Raw genomic sequence first — 19,630 nt, 5'->3', positions numbered from 1 at the left:
AAGCAAACACTGCCCTCCACAAGAGCACATTGCCCTCCAGGAGAGCAGCATAATGAACCAAGCCTTTAAAAGCATCACTGCCCTGCCCACAACAAGAGCAGAGCACAATTCTATGCCAAGGACCAAAGGAAGCAAAAACTCTGCCCTGCCCTCCTCAAGAGCAATATCGGGTTTTCATGAAAAATAATTCAAAGGAAATTGCTTCCTAGTGTTTCCTATGGGTTTCGAACCCAAGAACAAGGAGGAAAGGAGTAGCGCTCAAACACAAGGAAAACAAGCAAAAATTGGCTTGCTTTCAATCTCCAAGAATCGAACACGGCACCATGAGGATGCAAGGAACTAGGCGTTACTTTGGTGCCAAGAAAACCAAGGAAAAAGGAGCAGCGTGTGCCTCCACCAAGTTTCGAACTTGGGACTTCACCAAGTGGCAACATTGCCCTGCCATCCACAAGGGCAGGGCAGCATTTTGTGGTGCATGGCCAGCGCACAAAATTGGCATGGGCAGCAAGGCAAGCGCACCATGGCAACACTGCCCTGCCTTCCACAAGGGCAGGACAGCATCCTGATGCTACACATGCAGCACACGCACGCACGAGGCTTCATCACACAATTTCCCTGCTTTGCCCTCCACAAGGGCAGGGCAGCCTCCTGGAAGCTACTTTCTCATGGGCTGAAAATTGGATTAAAATCCAATTTAATTCATTTCTTCACCAAATCAAAAGCCCATCCAAATTCCAAAATCCAAGAATAGAAAGTGTATAAATAGGAGATAGTTTGATGTAATTAGGACCTTCTTTTTGATTTTTGAATTTTCACATCTTTAAACTTGATTTTTCGTTGAGAGCTTGGAACTGAGATTTTAGAGAATTGGGAAGGAGAATTGATCTCTCTTCTTCCTCGTTCTTGCTTGAGCACTTTTTACTTTTCTTGTTTGAGTCTTGGGTGTGAAGAATTGAGGAATTTCTGTCTCAATCTCCATTCAAGATCTCTTTTATTTTCCTACTGCATAATTGAGTTAAATTCAATTTCCTTTACTGCTTCAATCTTCAATTTGTCTTTAATTGCTTTGTGAACTTGGATCTGGGAAGGCAATTGAGATCTAGACTTTGCTATCTAGTCTCTGGAGTCCTGAGATCCAATTTTCCTTTTGGTTCTTCTGTTGAACCACTACTGCAATTTAATTTCTATTTTCTGTTTGATATCTAGTTGAATTCAAATCATCTCTTACTTTGATAATTGTTGCAATTTAATTTCCTTTCCTTAAATTCTGAAATCCCAGTCCTCAAATCCCTTCTTCATTCAAGCAATTTATATTTCTTGCACTTTAAGTTACCTCAATTTACATTTCTTGCATTTTAAGTTTCAGTCATTTAATTTCTTGTTCTTTAAGATTCAGCACCTTTACTTTCAGTTCTCTTTAATTTCTGCAATTCATCCCTCTCCTTTTACATTTCCTGCTATTTACTTACTGTTGGATACAAAATCACTCAACCAATACTTGATTCGCTTGACTAAATCAACCACTAAACTAAAATTGCTCAATCCTTCAATCCCTGTGGGATCGACCTCACTCCCGTGAGTTTTATTACTTGATGCGACCCGGTACACTTGCCGGTGAGTTTTGTGTTGGATCGTTTTCCACACATCAGTTACATTACAAATCTGGGATAAAGATTCAACGAGAAAAAATTTTTGTCCGTGGAAATATTTTCAGATTCATAACGCCCTTAGATATATTTAGAGAAGAAGAGATGATAGTCTTTTGTATTGCAGCATTTTCTATGTAGAGTTAGAAACAAAAGGCATTGTGATTTATATCTATTTCTACCTTATAAGATTCTTTGTAATCGAATTTTGTGCCTCCCCTCAGACCATAGTTCAACATGGACTTTATCTATTTTCTTAGTTTCAGATCTAATATGTATTCTGCAATTTGTAAATGTCGCTTGGCTATTTTCTTAAATGAAAGTTTTTCTTCTATAAAAAAAAACCAAAATCATGCTATATGGAGCGAAAAGAAAGCTATTAATCAGTTACATTACATTGAGCTTGTTTGGGTGAACTTCTAAGAAAAGATCTTTTTTAATTATCTTTTTTTGAAAAATCTTATAGAAAAGTAAAAGTAATTAATTTTATATTTGGATATCTCATGCCAAAAGAACCTTTTATCTATCAATTATATTTGGGAATAACAATATAAAAGTACTTTTTATTTATTATGTGAAAAATATTTTTATTTAGGAAAAAAAGATCTTTTAAAAAAAGATATAAATTATAATTTCTCAAAAAAATTATTTTTTATGTTTTAGTATTTTTTATTTTCACTACTAAAATTTTACCAAATACGCTAAAAAATAAAAAATATCTTTTACAATAAAATAATTTTAAAATAAAAATAGTTAATATAAACAACTTAAAAGTTGGTCTCTATATCTTTTCATATTTAATATTTATAAAAAATTGATTATTTTAAATATTTTTTTAATTTGTAAACTTAATATTTATTCTTAAAGTACAAATTAATTAAATCCATATAAATATATAAAAATATATAATACTTTATTTAGTAACTGATTTTATATATTTATAGAATATTTTCTTGAAAAATAAATATGTTTGAAAATGGAAGCGGCTAAGTGGATTACACCAAGACCTGTGCTTGATTTCAAGAGTCACAAATTTGGAGACGTCGGAGTCATGGAAGAGTGACTTTGTTTTCTAACAAGGCTAGGGTTCTCATGGTCTTGGTTTAATGGTCGGTCATGTTGGCCACACACACATTACGAAACTCTGATGCGACAGATTAGTTAAATCACCATGCCTTAATTCTACAGCTTGACCTGCTGCATCTTCAAGATATTATATCGATTTGTAGGGTCTCGGTCTCTTGTCTATCTACCCCCCGCATCCCCCCGTCCCACTCCATTCTGCTTTGGGACCATTATGAAAAACACCCTTAACAGAAGTGTGTGTGTATAATTACCGCTACTACTACATATATATGCTAGTACTAGTATATTCTCACGGCAAGGAAATTGCTTATTAAAGATGAATTTATAAATAGATTTAGCTTTTATTATTGATAGATTTTTAATTACCAACGGACTTTGTCTGTTAGTAAAAGTTTCATTAAAAATTATTTATCAATAGATTTTTTTGTTGATAATTTACTGACAAATTTTTTGCTGTTATTGATAGATTTTTCTTTTGGTAATCGTTCCTTTTATTTTGCTATAAATATCAGATTTTTTATCAGTAATTAGCATCAAATTTTTGACAGATTTTTTGTAGGTAATTCGAGCATAGAAAAACATTTACTATTCTGCATACAGACAAATTTTCCATTTGTAAATCCGTTAGTATGATAAAGCAGAATTTTTTTAAGATTTTTTCATTGCAAAATATATTTATTTTCATACAAAATAAATATAAATTTAATCAAGACATATTTTCATCTAATTTTCATCTAACAAGTATTAAAACATTCATAGTATTTAAAAAAATAAACAAGTTCATCGTATTATCAAAAAATAAATAACATTTAGCCAAATAGTCGGTGCTTTTTCACTACCCTTTTGGTCATGCTACTTACTTTTGTAAAATCTCAAGGTCAGAGCTAACAATGTTGTGTTATGATTGTTGAAGCTAGTGTTATGTCCAGTAACCAACGTCCAGATTGCTGCCAGTATTATCTTTTTTGTTCACACTTCTTTTTTTGTTATCGTTTGTTATTTTTGTAACACTCTATCACATTAAACTTCACCCTATAACCATGAAACAGAGGCGATAAAGCTCTACGACAGGTCTAAAGCTCTATATAATAGTATATAATCAAGAAATAGTATAACTAGCTAGAAGGCCGATGAAAGGAATAAAGCATCAAAGACTCATAAAATAGGGAAACAGAGTGCGAAGCGTTCACACATGATAACTAAACGCGTTGGCACGAAAAGTACAAAACATAAAATATAAAACCTTGCAGATAGCTCCAACATACACAATGTAATAACTAAAGTAAAACAATATATATATAAAATGACAAAACCTGTTTTAGTGTCCAAAATTCTTTTTCAATTTTGTCCTTCCTAATAATAATCTACTTTAATATATGTCAATTATTCTACATTAAAAAACTTCCACCACCACATCTTCTCTTTTATCACAAATATTCGCGTTCTCTTATTAGAATTATGCACGAAGATAAAAAATATTTTGAATATATTTTTTTCTTTGCTTCGAATTAAACACCGTTGAAAAAATAAATAAATAAACTTATATAATATTTATAGATAATTACTTCGTAAATATAATATATTTAAATATTTTTTTATTCTTAATTTTTAAATTATTTTATCAAATTTATAATTTTAAAAATAAGAATATAAAAATTAATCTCTTAAAAATAATAGAAATGTGATTGAACAAGCACGATAGTGCCTGTTGAGCCGCTAGTATAGACATACAATATGCAAGAGAGAACTAGTCATAGCCTGCGGAGCTTAGGCCGGCTAGCTCAAACTAAAATACAACAGAGTTTTCAAGTTTAAAACAGCAACATCCTATTTCTGAAGGTTAGGCCTCTAAGGCGATAAGTGCAATATACAAAACTGAGAGAACACTAATGCAATAGAAACAAAATACAAAAGGAAGCCATCCTCCGCTCTGTCACCATCCGTAAACTCACCAAGGTGGGTTGCAACCTGCATATGAAAAATAACAACATATAGTACGAGAACTGAAGGTTCTCATTATGGTAACAGTGCCTAATGAATAATATATAAGGTTCCAGGAATGCAATGGCAATCTTAGAACTTCACATCGATACCGATATTCAAGCATAACAAAAAATATATAAATTAAACCATAAATAAGGTAATCTAACTTAGGGGTATTTCTAGCTAATATTAGGCACTGCTGTCCCACAGCCTTCACCAACCTATCCTCATTGCGATCCCATTATCACCACCTACCGAGCCTCCTCAACCCCAGTGATGACAAGTCATCTTATGCTAGTTTTACAAGTATTTTTCATTAATTTCATTAGAATTTATGCACTTTCTTGCACAATAAGTAAGCAATTGGAGTGGATTTTCATGATCATCTTGAATCAACCAAATATCATTTATTTTACACAAAATCATAGGTTTTATTTTAGAATTAATTGATTTTATAAATGATGCAAAGATCTAGTGATTTTGGTGGAACTTTGATTAGTTGTTTGGTTGCTTGTCGGCGAAGAAATAACAAAGAAAGGACAGAACCAGAAAAGCGTTGCATTACAAAGCATGGCAATCACTAAGGCAACGCTAAGCAAGGCAACAAAGGATGGAGCGCTCAACCAAGGAAGCACCAAGGGAGCGCACACTAAGCTAACTCAGCGTTCAAAGAGTGAACGCTAGTGAGAAGGGCCACGCACCAAGGCGCATACCAAGAAGCCACGTTCAGCAAAGTGAACTCTACGTTCACTATAGCCAACGTTTTCGTGCTTTTGACCAAGACCTAAGAGGGGAACTCGCACACCAAAGCGTTAGCCAAGGAGGTAGCATTCAAAGAAGTGAACGCTACGTTCACACTTTCAAACTTTTTCGTGGGTCTTAGCTTTGGAAGCAAGGAGCGCTTGATGAGCGGATAATTTATACTCTTTTTGGCATTATTTTTACATAGTTTATAGTATGTTTTAGTTACTTTTTAGTATATTTTTATTAGTTTTATGAAAAAATAACATTTCTGGACTTTACTATGAGTTTGTGTGTTTTATTGTGATTTCAGGTATTTTCTGGCTAAATTGAGAGATCTGAGCAAAAATCTGATTCAGAGGCTGAGAAAGGACTGCAGATACTGTTGGATTCTGACCTGATACAGAAACCCAATTGGAGTGCTCTCAATAGCATTGGAAAGTAGACATATTGGGCTTTTCAACAATGTATAATAGTTTATACTTTGCCTGAGATTTAATTGCCCAAACTGGGGTCCAAACTCCCACTAGAGACCCCTTTTCTGGCGTAAAACGCCAGAACTGGCACCAAAGCTGGAGTTAAACGCCCAAACTGGCACCAAAACTGGCGTTTGAACTCCAAGAAGAGCCTATGCACGTGAAAGCTTCAATGCTCGGCCCAAACACACACCAAGTGGGCCCCGAAAGTGGATTTCTGCACTATCTACTCATTTTCTGTAAACCTAGTTTACTAGTTTAGTATAAATAGCACATTTTACTATTGTATTCACATCTTTAGACCATTCTTCAATCCTTAGATTAGGTCTTTGAACGCTATTTTGATTGTATTATGCCATTTGGGAGGCTGGCCATTCGACCATGCCTATACCTTGTTATTATGCATTTTCTAACGGTGGAGTTTCTACACCTCACAGATTAAGTTGAGGAGTTCTGCTGTTCCTCGAGTATCAATGCAAGTATTATTGTTTTTCTATTCAATTCACGCCTACTTCTCCACCAAGATATACTCTCGTACTTAATTCAGTTAAGTCAGAATGAATGGGTGACCTGTGACAATCACCCAATCTTCGTTACTCGCTTAGCCAAGATCCGCGTGCCTGACAACCACAAAGCAGTCTACATGATGTTCAACGTAGTCATTGGACGATAGCTGGATTATACTCTCTTTGGTCTCTGACCCACGGATCTGAATCACCTCTCCTGACAACAGAGCATTCGAATCCGTGACGTTAGAACCTTCGTGGTATAATCTAGAACCAATTGTCAGCATTCTTGTGATCCAGAAAGTTTAAACCTTGTCTGTGGTATTCTGAGTAGGATCTGGGATGGGATGACTGTGACGAGTTTCAAACTCGTGACTGTTGTACAAAAGAATAATTGTATTCTATTTCGACACGATTGAGAACCGACAGCTTATTAGCCATGCGGGAAACCGTAGAGGACATGTTTTCACTGAGAGGACGGATGGTAGCCATTGACAATGGTGATCCACCAACATACAGCTTGCCATGGAAGGGAGTACACATGATTGGATGCGGTCAATAGGAAAGCAGAGGTTCAGAGGCAACAAATCATCTCCAAATGCTTATCTAAAATTCCCCCCATGGAACTACATAAGTAACTTTATTTTATTTTCCATTTTATTTATCTTTTAATTATCAACACCTCATAACCATTTGAATCCGCCTAACAGAGATTTACAAGATGATCATAGCTTGCTTCAAGCCGACAATCTCCGTGGGATCGATCCTTACTCACGTAAGGTATTACTTGGACGACTCAGTGTACTTGCTGGTCAGCTATGTGGAGTTGTGAAAAGTGTGAATCACAATTTCGCGTACCAAGTTTTTGGCGCCGTTGTCGGGGATTGTTTGAGTTTGGACAACTGACGGTTCATCTTGTTGCTTAGATTAGGTAATTTTCTTCTTGTTCTATTTTCAAAACTTTTTTCAAAAATCTTTCAAAATTTTTTTCTAATTTTCGAAAATTTTCAAAAAAAAATTTTTTTTTTGGTGTTTCTTGTTTGAGTCTATAGTCAAATTTTAAGTTTGGTGTCAATTGCATGTTTTTATTTTTCTAGCATTTTTCAAAAACTCATGCATATGTTATTCTTGATCTTCAAGTTATTCTTGATGATTATCTTTGTTTGATCATGTGATTTTCTTGTTTTGTGTCTTTTCTTATTTTTCATATGCATTTTTAATTTGTTAGTGTCTAAGCATTAAAAATCTCTAAGTTTGGTGTCTTGCATGTGCTTCTTTTCTTAAAAAAATTTCAAAAATAAGTTTTTGATGTTCATCATGATCTTCAAAGTGTCCTTGGTGTTCATCTTGACATTCAAAGTGTTTTTGCATGCATCATTGGTTTTGATCCAAAATTTTTATGTCTTGAGTCAATTTGTTGTTTTTCTCTTTCCTCATTAAAATTCAAAAAAAAATATCTTTTTCTTATTTCACTCATAAAATTTCAAAATTTTGGGTTGACTTAGTCAAAAATTTTTAAAACTTAGTTGTTTCTTGTTAGTCAAGTCAAAATTTCAATTTAAAAATTCTATCTTTCCAAATCTTTTTCAAAAATCAAGTCTTTTTCATTTCTCTTCTTAATATTTTCGAAAAAAATTTTAAAAAATGATTTTCAAAATCTTTTTCTTATTTTTATTTCATATTTTCAAAAATCTTGCTAACAATTAAGGATTTGATTCAAAAAATTTCAAGTTTGTTATTTTCTTGTTAAGAAAGGTTCAATCTTTAAATTCTAGAATCATATCTTTTAGTTTCTTGTTAGTCAAGTCATCAACTTCAATTTTCAAATCAAATCTTTTTAAATTCCTTTTTCAAATCTTTTTCAAAATAAATTTCAATCAAATTTTTTTCAAAACTTAATTTCAAAATCTTTTTCTAACTTCTTATCTTTTCAAATTTATTTTCAAAACTCTTTCAATTAACTACTTTTCTCTCTCTAATTTTCGAAAACCACTAACAACTTTTTCAAAAACCTTTTCAATTAACTAATTGTTTTATACTCTAATTTTATTTTATTCCTTTCTTAATTTTCAAATACTAACTAATTTTTAAAGTAAAAAAACAAATATATTTTTCCTTTCCTTTTATTTAATATTCGAATTTCTCTTCTCTCTCATCTCTTTCTATTTATTTATTTATTTACTAACACTTCTCTCCTTCTTAAAATTCGAACCCTCTCTCCCTCTCTATGTTTGAATTCTCTTTATTTTCTCTCTACCTCATTCTTCTCTTCTTCTCTTCTTCTACTCACATAAAGGAATCTCTATACTATGACATAGAGGATTCCTCTTCTTTTATGTTCTCTTCTTTTTCACATGAGAAGGAACAAGGATAAAGATATTCTTGTTGAAGATGATCCTAAACCTGAAAGGACTCTGAAGAGGAAGCTAAGAGAAGCTAAAGCACAACTCTCTGGAGAGTACCTGACAGAAATCTCCAAAAAAGAAGAAGACATGGTAAACGAAAATAACAATAATGCCAGAGATGCAAGGAAGATGCTTGGTGACTATGCTGAACTAACTTCTAACTTCTATGGAAGAAGCATCTCAATTCCTGCCATTGGAGCAAACAACTTTGAGCTTAAGCCTCAATTAGTTTCTCCGATGCAGCAGAACTACAAGTTTCATGGACTTCCATCAGAAGATCCTCATCAGTTTTTATCTAAATTCTTGCAGATCTGTGATACTATTTAGACCAATGGGGTTGATTCCGAGGTCTCCAGACTTATGCTTTTCCCCTTTGCTGTAAGAGACAAAACTAGGACATGGTTGGACTCACAACCTAGAGAAAGCCTGAACTCTTGGGACAAGCTGGTCAATGCTTTCTTGACCAAATTCTTTCCACCTCAAAAGATGAGTAAGCTCAGAGTGGACATCCAAACCTTCAGACAGAAGGAATGTGAACCCCTCTATGAAGCTTGGGAAAGATACAAGCAATTGACCAATAGGTGTCCTTCTGACATGTTTCCAGAATGGAGCATCATATGTATATTCTATGATGGTCTGTTTGAAATGTCAAAGATGTCATTGGACCACTCTGCTGGTGGACCCCTTCATCTGAAAACACCTGCAGAATCCCAGGAACTCATTGAGATGGTTGCAAATAACCAGTTCATGTACACTTCTGGAAGGAATCTTATGAATAATGCGGTGACTCAGAAGAAAGGAGTTCTTGAAATTGATACTCTGAATGCCATATTGGCTCAGAACAAAATATTGACTTAGCAAGTCAGTATGATTTCTCAGAATCTGACTGGATTGCAAGCTGCATCCGGCAGTGCTAAAGAAGCCTCCTCAGAAGGAGAAGCTTATGAACTTGAGAATCCTGCAATGGAAGAGGTGAATTACATGGGAGAATCTTATGGAAACACCAATATCCTTCATGGAGGAATCATCCAAATTTCTCATGGAAGGATCAACAGAAGCCTCAACAAGGCTTCAATAATAATAATGGTGGGAGAAATAGGTTTGGCAATAGCAAACCTTTTCCATCATCTTCTCATCAACAGATAGAGAATTCTGAGCAAAGCCTCTCTGGCTTAGCAAATAGTTTCTGATCTATCTAAAGCCACTCTCAGTTTCATGTCTGAGGCATGGTCCTCCATCAGAAATTTGGAGGCACAAGTGGGTCAGCTGAGTAAAAGAGTTACTGAAACTCCTCCTAGTACTCTCCCAAGCAATACAGAAGAGAATCCAAAAAGAGAGTGCAAGGCCATCTACATGTCCAACATGGCCGAACCTGTAGAGGAGGGAAAGACAGTGATTCCTAGTGAGGAAGACCTCATGAGACGTCCACTGGCCAACAAAGAGTTCCCTATTGAGGAACCAAAGGAGTCTGAGGCTCATCTAGAGACCATAGAGATTCCACTGAACTTCCTCTTACCATTCATGGGGACTGATGAATATTCTTCTTCTAAAGAAGATGAAGTCATTGCTGAAAAGCAAGTTGCTCAGTATTTATGAGCAATCATGAAGCTGAATGCCAAGTTATTTGGTAATGAGACTTGGGAGGATGAACCTCCATTGCTCATTAATGAACTAAACGCCCTGGTTCAGCTAAAGATACCTCAAAAGAAACTGGATCCCAGAAAGTTTTTAATACCTTGCACCATTGGCACCATGACCTTTGAGAAGGTTCTCTGTGACCTAGGGTCAAGTGTAAACCTCATGCTACTCTTTGTAATGGAGAAATTAGAGATCTTTGAGGTACAAGCTGCAAGAATCTCACTAGAGATGCCAAACAAATCAAAGAAAAAGGCTTATGGACTCGTAGAGGATGTCTTAGTGAAGGTTGAAGGCCTTTCCATCCCTGCTGACTTTATAATCCTAGACACTGGGAAGGATGAGGATGAATCCATCATCCTTGGAAGACCCTTACTAGCCACAGCAAAAGCTGTGATTGATGTAAATAGAGGAGAGTTAGTCCTTCAAGTGAATGAGGACTACCGTATGCTTAAGGCTCAAGGATTTTCTTCTGTAAACATGGAGAAGAAGCATGAAAAGCTTCATCCAATTCTCTCCATGCAGAGTCAAGCATAGCCCCCACATCTAAACTCTAAGTTTGGTGTTGGGAGGCCACAATCATGCTCTGAGCATCTGTGAGGCTCTGTAAGAGCTTCCTGTCAAGCTATTGACATTAAAGAAGCGCTTATTGGGAGGCAACCCAATTTTATTACTCTTTCCTTTTATTTTCCATTGTTATTTTATGTTTTCTTTAGGATGATGATCATGTGGAGTCACAAAAATAACTGCAAAAATTAAAGCAAAATAAAAAAAGCATAAAAATAGCACACTCTAGAGGACGAGCTTACTGGCATTCAAACGCTAGTAAGGATACCAAAATGGGCGTTTAACGCCTAGCTTGGCACCATTCTGGGCGTTAAACGCCATAACTGGCAGGCAGACTGGCGTTTAACGCCAGAAAAGGGCAGGAGCCTAGCGTTTAAATGCCAGAAATGGCACACAGAAAGCGTTCAATGCCTAGGAAGTGCAGGGATGAAAAATCCTTGACACCTCAGGATCTGTGGACTCTACAGGATCCCACCTACCCCACCTCACTCTCTCTCCTCTTCACACCCCTCTTCCCCATAACCCATTCATCACACACCTCCATCTCCTCCTTTTCTTCTTCTTTTACTCCTTTCTTTCTTCTTTTGCTCGAGGACGGGCAAACCTTTTAAGTTTGGTATTGGAAAAAGCTTTGCTTTCTATTTTCAATAACCATTAACGGCACCTAAGGTCGGAGAAACCTCTAGAAAGAGAAAAGGGAAGGCAATTGTTTCCAACTCCGAGTCATTGGAGATGGAGAGATTCATCTCAAAAGCCCATCACTGGAAATAGGATGGAGCAAACAAGAGAGCCAAATCATAGACCTTAACAAGAGAATGAGGAAGTCCCTCGTAAAAAAAAAATCCCTGAGATGCCTCAAGGGATGCACTTCCCTCCACACAACTATTGGGAGCAACAAAGGATAGGAGCACCAAAAGCACTAAGGATGGAGCACCAAAAGCACTCCATTATCCTCCATGAAATCAGAGAGGACCAAAAAGCTATGAAGGAGGAGTAACAAAGGCAAGGAAGAGATATTGAGGAGCTCAAGCACTCCATAGGATCTACAAGAGGAAGAACTAGCCGCCATACTAAGGTGGACCCGTTCTTTAATTTCCTTGTTCTTATTTTTCGGTTTTTCGATTTTTATGCTTTATGTTTTGTCTATGTTTGTCTCTTTATTACATGATCATTAGTGTCCAGTGTCTATGCCTTGAAGCTATAAATCTCCCATAAATCCTTCACCTTTCTTAAATGAAAAATGTTTCTAATTGCAAAAGAATAAGAAGTACATGAATTTCAAATTCTATCTTGAAATTAGTTTAATTATTTTGATGTGGTGGCAATACTTTTTGTTTTCTAAATAAATGCTTGAACAGTGCATATTTTTTATAGTGAAGTTTATGAATGTTAAAATTGTTGGTTATTGAAAGAATGATGAACAAAGAGATATGTTATTGATAAATCATAAAACTGATTCTTGAAGCAAGAAAAAGTAGTGAAAAGGAAAAAGCTTGCAAAAAAAAAAAGAAAATGGCAAAAAAAAAGAGAAATAAAGAAAGAAAAAAAGAAAGCAAAAAAAGCCAAGGGTAAAAATGATCCAAGGCTCTGAGCATTAATGGATATGAGGGCCCAAGGGAATAAAATCCTGGCCTAAGCGGCTGAATCATGCTGTCCCTAACCATGTGCTTGTGTCATGAAGGTCCAAGTGAAAAGCTTGAGACTGAGTGGTTAAAGTGGTGATCCAAAGCAAAAGAGTGTGCTTATAAACTCTATACACCTCTAATTGGGGACTCTAGCAAAGCTGAGTTACAATCTGAAAAGGTTCACCCAGTTATGTGTCTATGGCATTTATGTATCCGATGGTAATACTGGAAAACAAAGTGCTTAGGGTCACGGCCAAGACTCATAAAGTAAATGTGTTCAAGAATCATCATACTGAACTAGGAGAATCAATAACACTATATGAATTATGTGTTCCTATAAATGCCAATCATTATGAACTTCAAAGGATAAAGTGAGATACCAAAACTGTTCAGAAGCAAAAATTTGTTTTCAGTTGCTTGGGGACAAGCAACAATTTAAGTTTACTGTTGTGATGAGCGGATAATTTATTCGCTTTTGGCCATTATTTTATATAATTTCTAGTATGTTTTAGTTACTTTTTAGTATATTTTTATTAGTTTTTATGAAAAAATGACATTTCTGGACTTTACTATGAGTTTGTGTGTTTTTTTTGTGATTTCAGGTATTTTCTGGCTGAAATTGAGGGACCTGAGCAAAAATATGATTCAGAGGCAAAAAAAGGACTGCAGATGCTGTTGGATTCTGACCTCCCTAAACTCGAAGTAGATTTTATGGAGCTACAGAAACCCAATTGGCGCGCCCCAACTTGCGTTGGAAAGTAGACAACTTGGGCTTTCCAGCAATGTATAATAGTTCATACTTTACCCGAGATTTGATGGCCCGAATTGGTGTCCAAATGCCCACTGGAGACCCTTTTTTGGCGTAAAACGCCAGAACTGGCACCAAAGCTGGAGTTAAATGCCCAAACTGGCACCAAAGCTGGCGTTTGAGCTCCAAGAAGAGCCTATGCATGTGAAAGCTTCAACACTCAGCCCAAACACACACCAAGTGGGCCCTGGAAGTGGATTTCTACACTATATACTCATTTTCTATAAACTTAGTTCACTAGTTTAGTATAAATAGCACTTTTTACTATTGTATTCACATCTTTGGACCATTCTTCAATCCTTAGATCAGGTCTTTAAACCCTATTTCAATTGTATTATGCCATTTGGGAGGCTGGCCATTCGGCCACGTCTAGACCTTGTTCTTACGTATTTTCCAACGGTGGAGTTTCTACACCTCACAGATTAAGGTGAGGAGCTCTGCTGTTCCTCGAGTATTAATGGAAGTATTATTGTTTTTCTATTCAATTCATGCTTACTTCTCCTCCAGGATATACTCTCGTACTCAATTCAGTTAAGTTAGAATGAAGGGGTGACCGTGACAATCACCCAATATTCGTCACTCGCTTAGCCAAGATCCGTGTGCCTGACAACCACAAAGCGGTCTACATGATTTTCAACATAGTCATTGGACGACAGCTGAAGTATACTCTCTTTGGTCTCTGACCCACGGATCTGAATCACCTCTCCTGACAACAGAGCATTTGAATCCGTGACGTTAGAACCTTCGTTGTATAAGCTAGAAGCAATTGGCAGCATTCTTAAGATCCGGAAAGTCTAAACCTGGTCTGTGGTATTCTGAGTAGGAACTGGGATGGGATGACTTTGATGATCTTCAAACTCGTGACTGTTGGGCGTAGTGACAGTGTGCAAAAGAATAATTGTATTCTATTCCGACATGATCGAGAACCGACAACTAATTAGTCATGCGGGAAACCGTAGAGGACATGTTTTCACTAAGAGGACAGATGGTAGCCATTGACAACGGTGATCCACCAACATACAGCTTGCCATGGAAGGGAGTACGCATGATTGGATGAGGACAATAGAAAAGCAGAGGTTCAGAGGAAACAAAGCATCTCCAAACGCTTATCTGAAATTCCCACCAAGGAACTACATAAGTAACTTTATTTTATTTTCCGTTTTATTTATCTTTTTCTTATCAACACCTCGTAACCATTTGAATCCGCCTGACTGAGATTTACAAGATGACCATAGCTTGCTTCAAGCCGACAATCTCTGTGGAATCGACCCTTACTCACGTAAGGTATTACTTGGACGACCCAGTGCACTTGCTGGTCAGCTATGCAGAGTTGTGAAAAGTGTGAATCACAATTTCGCGTACCAGTGCTCAACAAAACGGAGCAGCTCAGCAACATAGCGCTCAACTAAGGAAGTATAGCGCTTACTAAAGGGAGCGCCAAGGATTGAAGGGGGAGACCACACGCAACATAGGGAGCAATGTTCACTAAAGTGAACGCCACGTTCACTTTTGTGAGCTTTGTTGTGCTCTTGGCCAAGGAAAGCAAGGCGCGCCCAAGGAAACAAAGGAATGTAGCACTCACAATTTGAGCACAGCGTTCACTTTGTGAAAGCTAGTGAACATCATGCACTGGCCAAGGTTCGAAGAGGGAGCATGCCATGACACGAGGGATGCACGCTTTGGAGCAGGGAACGTAACGTTCACTTAAGTGAACTGAGCACTTCCCTGGGAGCTAACTAAATGCACCCTAACCCATGCCACTTGAACCAAGCCATTGAACCCACTTCTTAACAAATTTGAAAATCCCGCTCCAAGTTTTGAAGACCAAGATAGAAAGTGTATAAATAGGATTTATTTTAATTTGTAAAGGACCTTTAGCTCATTTTTAGTTTTTCACTTTTAAATTTTCATTTTGAATCTGGGAAGTGGGAATAGGTCTAGTTTTCTTTCTGTTGTTCTTTCTTCTGTAACTTCTACTTTTTGATTTTGGGTTTTTGAACTCTGATTGAAGAATTCTTTGAAGTCCTTCCACTTGGAGTTCCATCTCTTTTTTGTTTCCTGAATTTATGAATTAAAGATCGGATCTCTATTATTTCTCTTTGATTTTACTTCTTCTGCAGTTTTCAAATTCTGTCTTAGTTCTTTTGCAATTCTCTTCATTGTGTTCTTGATGATCTTCAAGCCGTTCTTGATGAATTGCCTTGTTTGATCTTCATGATTTATTGATTTGCACTTCATGATGTTCTACATATGCATTCATGCATTCATATGGCCCAAACATGAGAAAGTTCTAAGTTTGGTGTCCTCCATGTTTTCTTTCATTAAGAAAACTGAGTTCTTGATGTTCATCTTGATCTTCAAGATTGTTCTTGGTGTTCATCTTGATGTTCATAATGTTCTTGCATATATATTGTGTTTTGATCCAAGAATTATATGTTTTGACTCATTTTGTTGTTTTTCAAAATTAAAAACATCTCTTCTTGAATAAAGGATTTAGCAAAATGAAGATCCAAGAACATAAAGCAGAGGAATTACAGAGAAAAACTGGGCGGTCAAAACGCCCAGTAAAGAAAGAAAACTGGCGTTTAAACACCCAAACCATACAGCAATTGGGCGTTAAACGCCCAAAACATGCAGCTCCTGGGCGTTTAATGCCAGGATGACACAAGGAGAGGAATTTTGTTTTCAAATCAAATCTTTTTCAAATCTTCATATTTTTTTCAAAATCATAATCAAGTATTTTCAATCATATCTTTTTCAAAATCATATCTTTTCAAACATATCTTTTTCAAAAATCAAATCTTTTCCTCATATTTTAAAAAAATATTGATTCAAAAATTTGAAGTTTGTTGTTTTCTTGTTAAGAGAGATTCAATATTCGAAATTTAGAATCATATCTTTTAGTTTCTTGTTAATCAAGTCATAAATTTTAAAAATCAAATCTTTTTAATTTGTTCTTCAAAAATATATTTTTCAAATCATATCTTCTTTTTAAAAACCCTTGATTTCAAAATCTTGCTCTAACTTTTTATCTTTTTCAAAACCACCTTTTCACTCTTAATTTTCGAAAAATATTAACCTTTTTTTTAAATCCCTTTTAATTAACTAATTATATTAAATTTTAATTTTCGAAAATTTCTTCCCCTCTCTCATCTTTTTCTATTTAAACACTAAGATTCCAGCTCCATTGTCAATTCGAACTCCATCTCTCTTTGAATGTTTGAATTCTTCCTTACCTACATCATCCTTCCATTCTTGCTTTCCTCTGACACCTCAAGGAATCTCTATACTGTGACATAGAGGATTCCAGATTTTCTTTGTCTTCTTCTCTTTCATATGAGCAGGAACAAAGATAAAGGCATACTTGTTGAAGCTGATCCTGAACCTGAAAGGACTCTGAAGAAGAAGCTAAGAGCAGCTAAAGCACAAAATTTTGAAGAGGACCTCACTGAAATTTTCGAAAAGGAAGCAGCAAGAGAAACAATTATGGCCGAACCAAACAACAATGCAAGGAAGATGCTTGGTGATTTTACTACACCAACTTCCAACTTTTATGGAAGAAGCATCTCAATCCCTGCCATAGGAGTAAATAATTTTGAGCTAAAGCCTCAATTAGTTTCTCTACTACAACAGAACTGCAAGTTTCATGGACTTCCATCAGAAGACCCTTATCAGTTCTTAACAGAGTTCTTGCAGATCTGTGATACTATTAAGACCAATGGAGTTGCTCCTGAGGTCTACAAGCTTATGCTTTTCCCTTTTGCTGTAAGGGACAGAGCTAGAACATGGTTGGACTCACAACCTAGAGATAACCTAGACTCTTGGGATAAGCTGGTCACGGCTTTGTTAGCCAAGTTCTTTCCTCCTCAAAAGCTGAGCAAGCTTAGAGGGGATGTTCAAACCTTCAGACAGAAATAAGGTGAATCCCTCTATGAAGCTTGGGAAAGATATAAGCAACTGACCAAAAAGTGTCCTTCTGACATGTTTTCAGAATGGACCAGATTAGATATATTCTATGATGGTCTGTCTGAAGTTTCCAAGATATCACTGGACCATTCTGCAGGTGGATCCATTCACCTAAAGAAAACGCTTGCAGAAGCTCAGGAACTTATTGAAATGGTTGCAGATAACCAGTTTATGTATACCTTTGAGAGGAATCCTATGAGTAATGGGACGCCTCGAAAGAGAGGAGTTCTTGAAATTGATGCTCTGAATGCCATACTGGCTAAGAACAAAATATTGACCGAACAAGTCAATATGATCTCTCAGAGTCTGAATGGATTGCAAAATGCATCCAACAGTACTAAAGAAGCATCTTCTGAAGAAGAAGCTTATGATCCTGAGATCCTTCCAATGGCAGAGGTGAATCACATGGGTAAAGCCTTTGGCAACACCTATAATCCTTCATGGAAAAATTATCCAAATTTTTCATGGAAGAATCAACAAAAGAAAGGCTTCAATAATAACAATGGTGGAAGAAACAGGTTTAGCAAAAGCAAACCTTTCCCATCATCATCTCAGCAACAGACAGAGCATTCTGAGCAGAATCCTTCTAGCTTAGCAAATATAGTCTCTGATCTATCTAAGGCCACTCTTAGTTTCATGACTGAAACAAGATCCTCCATTAGAAATTTGGAGGCACAAGTGGGCCAGCTGAGTAAAAGAGTTATTGAAACTCCTCCAAGCACTCTCCCAAGCAATACAGAAGAGAATCCCAAAGGAGAGTGCAAGGCCATTGATATAATCAATATGGCCGAAACCTTGGAGGAGGAGGAGGACATGAATTCTAATGAGGAAGACCTCAGGGGACGCCCAATGGTCAGTACGGAATCCCCTAATGAGGAACCAAAGGAATCTGAGGCTCATACAGAGACCATAGAGATTCCCTTGGACCTCCTTTTACCATTCATGAGCTCTGATAACTATTCATCTTCTGAAGAGGATGAAGACATTGTTGAAGGGCAAGTTACCCAATATTTAGGAGCAATCATGAAGCTGAATGCCAAGCTATTTGGTAATGAGACTTGGGAGGAAGAGCCTCCTTTGCTCACCAATGAACTGAATACATTGGTTCAGCAAAATTTACCTCAAAAGAAATAGGATCCTGGTAAATTCTTAATACCCTGTACCATAGGCACCATGACCTTTGAAAAAGCTCTGTGTGACCTGGGGTCAAGGATAATCATGATGCCCCTCTCTGTAATAGAGAGACTGGGAATTTATGAGGTACAGGCTGCCACATTCTCATTGGAGATGGCAGATAAATCTATGAAAAAGGCTTATGGACTAGTAGAGGATGTGCTAGTGAAGGTTGAAGGCCTTTACTTTCCTGCGGATTTCATAATCCTAGACACTAGGAGGGATGAGGATGAATCCATCATCCTTGGAAAACCTTTCCTAGCCACAGCAAGAGCTGCAATTGATGTTGACAGAGAAGAGTTGATCCTTCATGTGAATGAAGAATGCCTTGTAGTAAAGACTCAAGGCTCTCCATCTGTAACCATGGGGAGTATGCATGAAGAGCTTCTCCCAATATAGAGTCAAACAGAGCCCCCACATTCAAACTCTAAGTTTGGTGTTGGGAGGCCACAGCCAAACTCTAAGTTTGGTGTTGAGAGATCTCAACCATACTCTGATCATCTGTGAGGCTCCATGAGAGCTCACTGTCAAGCTATTGACATTAAAGAAGCACTTATTGGGAGGCAACACAATTTTATTTTAATTTTATCTATATTATTTTGTTTTCTTTTAGGTTGATGATCATGTGAAGTCACAAAGACAATTACAAAAAAAAAAAATCAAAAATAGCATTGAAAATAGCACACCCTGGAGGAAGGACTTTCTGCCGTTTAAACGCCAGTAAGGGTAGCAAAATGGGCGTTTAAACGCCCAATCTGGCACCTTTTTGGGCCTTTAAACGCTAGAATTGGGCACCAGACTGGCATTTAAATGCCAGAATAGCACAACAAACTGGCATTTAGACGCCAGAACAGGAAGGAAAGCTGGCGTTTAAACGCCAGAACAGGGCAGCAAACTGGCGTTTAAACGCCAGAATTGCACTCTAAGGCGTTTTGAATGCCCAATTGGAGCAGGGATGAAGAATTCCTTGACCCCTTAGGATCTGTGGACCCCACAGGATCCCCACCAACCTC

The 19,630-nt window shown here is 36.7% G+C and overlaps 1 non-coding gene across 1 annotated transcript; it reads right to left on the bottom strand.

The window, feature by feature from the left end:
- Positions 1-9,335: 9,335 nt before the first annotated feature.
- Positions 9,336-9,439, bottom strand: LOC127740304 (small nucleolar RNA R71). Its single transcript, XR_008000983.1, has one exon. It is a non-coding gene; the product is annotated as a small nucleolar RNA R71 (small nucleolar RNA).
- Between the last annotated feature and the right edge of the window lie 10,191 nt (positions 9,440-19,630).

Source organism: Arachis duranensis, chromosome 6 (genome assembly GCF_000817695.3).
Source record: "Arachis duranensis cultivar V14167 chromosome 6, aradu.V14167.gnm2.J7QH, whole genome shotgun sequence".
NCBI classification, from domain to species: Eukaryota; Viridiplantae; Streptophyta; class Magnoliopsida; order Fabales; family Fabaceae; genus Arachis; species Arachis duranensis.
This window is presented reverse-complemented; position numbering and strand designations above follow the sequence as displayed.